We start from the raw sequence: 5000 nt of genomic DNA, 5'->3' as shown, positions 1-5000 counted from the left end.
CAGGAGCCCATCTTGATGAGCTCCTGCTGCATCTTGTTCAGCAAAAATTTGTTGCTAATAAATGATACAGTGTTGCAGTGCAGATCTTTCTAATAAGAGCGTTACGTGGAAGCGTTGAAACTTATTCGAGCCACCTAATATATTACGCGCCTCTAGAGTACAACGCGGTGAGCGTTTGAAAACACGTCACCCTTCTCTAGAGAATGGTTTGCAACCATGATAGCTTAAAAGAAAGCGGCAAGTGTATTCTAGTGATGGGCCGAAACTGATCAAAACCTTAGATTCGACACATTCACTCTTCTGGAAAGCAAACGGCGAAAGGAAACGATTTTTTCCGAGTTACGATTTCACTGTAGCTCCTCGTCGTTATACCAAGCTGAGGCGATTTAGCTCAAAGGTCTGATCGAACCCGCAGACGAAACCAGGCCATAGAGGACTTGAAATATAAATCTGTGTCCAGGCTGAGCCGGGGTTAGATATTCGTTCTGTTACTCACCTTTACAAAGCCCCAAGAAGAACAAAGCTTCCTAGAAGGCCTCAGATTCCGAAAAATCGTGCTTCCTTGCGATGGGTATGTAGAAAGCAACAGTTTCCGACAGTGTTTTGATGACTTGCCGCTGCTAATTCCTTTCATATTTTTCTATAAGTGCTATATCTGTTGCCTCGGGGACCCCATGATTTGCTAAACAAATATTGCAGCTCCAATTTTTATTGCGGATAGGATTTTTATATTTCCTCCAGCAACATTATTTTAAAAATTTGCCTTTGCTGAACCCGCGTTTATTTCCTCCTTCTTTTAATTATTATCATTTTCAGGAAAGCTTTAGGTGTTGCATCTTCAGGGAAACGTTTTAAATAAGTTTCTCCAAGAAAAAAGGCGGGCAGCAATTTTAGTGTACCGCACCAGTATACATATAATTGAACTTTATTGACATTTCTACGACATTATTTAAGTTCAGGGACTTCCTGTGATTCATATTTCAAATACACGTCGAGAACCCAATTATGTTTAAAAAAATAATTAAAAATTACATTGGCCCGTTTGCTCAGAAAAAGATAACTTGAGCACACTGCCTAGCCGGTGCAATCAGATCGACTGGCACTGAGTTGCCAAAGAAAACGTCCGCACATATTCTATAAGAAAAGTGTAACTATCGCTATACTATCGAAAAATGGATTTAAAAACTTCATTTACCTCATAAATATAAGGCTCTCTAACAATTTCTTTTCTTGTTGATTCAATTTATGAATTGCTCTTATTTAGCGTCACCTTGCAACTCTACGATATTAAAGTTGTCTTTAGTGTCGACGCAATTAAAAACGGATCCATCATCAGAAAACACAACAGGAAGGATGGCGCATGCGCATTTCAAAGCACACTTATGAGCCATTTGGTTTCTCTATAAAGAATATTAGAGGTAATTCTTGATCATTCTTCTTGAGCTTACAAATAAGCACTACGCAAGCATTTACAAGGCAAACCAGCTTAACAGCGACAACACTTATTTGTACTGTACATTCGCGAGATATTTAACAATTTATTCCATGAGCAGCGCGCGTTGGATATGAGATGGTAAATCGGCCAACGAGGCTAGTCTCATCTCCAGCAAGCGAGAATGGAATAATTGTTCCATCAAAATTTGATTAAATTCTAAACGTATGACATAATATGAAAAAGATAAATTAAAGAAAATAACATAAGACGACATCTCGTTTTTAATTTTTTATTTAAGCCTGAGGGTTGAAGAGTGTCACCTCCGGTGATGAGTTTTGCCTCTCTAGCTTTGGGTATACTAATATCGCGTGTGCAATTTATGAGTTCTAGTGGAATGAGGGAAATGTCATTAGTGGTGAGATTATTAGTGAGAAAAGGTTCTGAAACTGTGGTGGGTTTGGAAGTGTTAGTAGGTTTGTCAAATGGTCTGCGGTGTTCGTTGATGCGGTCTTTGAGTGGTCGTTTAGTTTCACCGGTGTATTGTTTGTTGCAGTGCTTGCACTGGATCAGGTAAACTACGTTTTATAGTTGCAGTCGATGTGGTGAATTATAAACGTGGTTTCTCCTGTAGAGTGAAATGTGTAAGTGTTCTGTCCATAAGCAAGAGACTATGAGAGTAAGAGAACACATCCCCCTTACATGGGCCTCCTCCCATGATAATCTTTTTCAATCTCATTTTAGCTCGTGGTCAAGCTGCGAGGCTATTTTAGGAAAGACACCTGATTGGTCAATTGTAATGACGTAATGAAGTAATGACCGCTTTGTTGTTCTGCTTTGAGAAAATAGCATCTGTAGTAGACATCAAGGTTGTCGATGAATCTGAAAACTTTGATTTTGAAAAGAGTGGGAAAAGTTCCCGTCCACGTAGAGAAAACTGGTCCATGATGTACATAGCTGAATCCGATGAAGGTGATGTCGAATCAACAGAAAGTAGGGATGCGAGCTCTTTTGAGGAAGATGTTGAGATTTCGAGCTTCGAAAAATCTTCGATTTCGATTTAGGATTTCACTGGATCATGCGACGGCGAGAAAAGTCTTTGCAAGTTTCTTCACAATGGAATCTGATTCTCTGACCATGGACCGCGCGGGCATGGGGACGAAACTAAAAATAACTTTCACAGCGTGGTGCGAAGCTTAAAATAGATTGAAAAAGATTATCATAGGGCACGGGGATGTGTTCTCTCACCTGATAGTCTCTTGCCATAAGATATGAAGGCGCATGCAGAACAGTTGTCAGTGAAACAAAGGCGGTGTAGTCTGAGAGCTAAGGGAATGGTACGTTAAGTCTATATGGGGTCGCATGTGAAATTAAGTATTGATGTTTATCGGTAGGTTTAGTATAAAGGTCAGTGACGACTTTCCCCTTGAGGATGGAGACGTTAACATCTAAAAAGGTTAAAGATGTGACGAAATGGTTGCATATGAACTTGATAGTAGGGCAAATGCCAGAGCTAAATTGTGAAAGTGTTGATGCTGTCCAGTGAGTGCGTCCATATCATTAAAATATCATCTATATATTGCCACCATGTGTAGAGTTGGTAAGGGGCACGTGAAAAGGCATCAGTTTCAAATTTGGCGAGGACTATCATATTAGATTGTATGTAACAACCCCTTTCTTGCCGGCGTAGTTCAGTTCCTTCTAATCCGTTCCTAGGTCGTTAAGCCATATATATTTGACATTAGCAGTCATTTTCTCTTCCATGTGGTACGCACAGGTGCGTATTTGTATGAAATACGTGACATTTGAGCATGCGTAGATCATTTCACGATTACATCTAGATAAGAAATGATACCGTAGAATCCATATTGAAGTGCTGCCCCACATAGAAAGGTTAAAGTGCCACTACGACCAAAAAAACAATAGTTTTTTTTTCTTTGGATTTCAAAACTATGTTAACTAAACACTAAGTGATCCAAGTTTTAAGTTCTGATTTTAAAAGGACACCTGTTTATTTTAACTGGAATTTTCTGATTTATTGGTACGCCATTACTAACTTTTAAATCTTGAGAGAGCTGGGTCGAGGAGTAAATGACGTCAAAGACTCACTAGTTTAAGAATGCAATGTGTGTGTACGCGGCACAGGAGTTTTTTAAACCAGTGTTTCGCATATATAATAAATTGTGTTTACACGCTGAAATTTTTAGCTAGTGAGTAAATGACGTCATTTTCCCTAGATCCAACCCTCTGAGGGCCAATCGGTCGATTTTGAGCATGAGTAATGGCGGAACGTGAAATCCAAAACTTACACTCAAAATAAACAGCCTTTGGATAAAACTCAAAGCTCAAAATTTTGCCAGTTAGGTGTTAAGCGAACACGCTTTGAAAATGTGGAGAGAAAAAAGGCAGTGATTTTTGATCATAGTAGAACTTTAAAGGCTCGAGAAAACGTCTTCAACATCCGTTCCATTCTGATGAACAGCCATGTTGAAACTGTTTGCCGTTTGCCTCTATCATTGGTCGAAACTCACTTTGATCCAGCCGCCGTCCACAACCTTGGCCGGCACCCTTCAAACCGCATGCCCCCTGAAATGTTTGCTGACTGTGACTTGAGCCCACTGTGTCCGGCGCATTCCTTTATAGTAATTCCGCTGTTGTTAAGTGAACCCACACAACATTAAATATCACGTGAAGATTCGGTCGCTATGTAACCACCACACATGCTCAGCACAGTGAGTTTCGACACAGTGGGCTCAAGTCACAGTCAGCAAACATATCGTGGGGCATGCGGTTTGAAGGGTGCCGTGGTTGGATCAAAGTGAGTTTCGACCCTTACTCGTCAGCCCAGTGAACGCAAAAAGAAAGAGATTTATCCTACACTATTCCAGAAAACTTAAGATTGCTTAACCGTTTGAACTTAAGCCTTATGTTTGATGAACATAATGCAATGTTGAGGTTAAGCCTGACTGAAATTTTCAATTCACTCGTAGCTAGATGTTATGTTCTTAGGTAAGGACGAATTTCCTTTGAGGAGAAGCATTATGGTCTTTCCCTTAATTATTTCCATTGACAGTTGACAGTAATTCTCCAGCCTAATCCTGCGAGTGCATTGTTATTATTTATTGGACTAAACGGCTTCTTTTGTTCACTCCTACCTCGAGGGTTACATACATGCCAACTCTCCCGCATTATCCGGGAGTCTCCCGGATACAGAACGAATCTCCCGGTCTTCCGTACGGGTCATCAAATCTCCCGGATAAAACCGACTCTGGAGACTTGGCTCCATTGGAGGCTCAAATTGCATCCCCAAGTTAAAAAAATTGATTTTTTCAAACTCGTTTCATTGTTTGGTGATGCATGTCTGCATCTCTGAACACAACAAAGCTCTGTTTGTTATTACAGCCATATAAACGATTGATTGATCTGATTTTTCCGTTTAAGCAATAAAAATTATCGACATACGGGCTCAGTTTTACCGCAAAGTGCCTGTTCAAAATTGATAATTCTTGTCTTCTGAAGGACAGCGGGGGGGGAAGGGGAAGGTGAGTGCGTTTTTTGGGGGAAAGGG

The 5000-nt window shown here is 40.3% G+C and overlaps 1 protein-coding gene across 1 annotated transcript in view; it reads right to left on the bottom strand.

The window, feature by feature from the left end:
- Window positions 1-4314: 4314 nt before the first annotated feature.
- Window positions 4315-5000, bottom strand: part of LOC138044872 (uncharacterized) — an 81358-nt gene continuing 80672 nt past the window's right edge. Inside the window, exon 29 of the mRNA XM_068891274.1 lies at window positions 4315-5000. This exon is cut by the window's right edge and continues 622 nt beyond it. The gene's annotated coding sequence lies outside the window, so the exon portion shown is untranslated.

The sequence above is a fragment of the Montipora capricornis genome, chromosome 1 (genome assembly GCF_036669925.1).
Source record: "Montipora capricornis isolate CH-2021 chromosome 1, ASM3666992v2, whole genome shotgun sequence".
Classification (NCBI taxonomy): Eukaryota; Metazoa; Cnidaria; class Anthozoa; order Scleractinia; family Acroporidae; genus Montipora; species Montipora capricornis.
The sequence above is the reverse complement of the archived record's forward strand: the minus strand, read 5'-3'. Positions and strand labels throughout refer to the sequence as shown.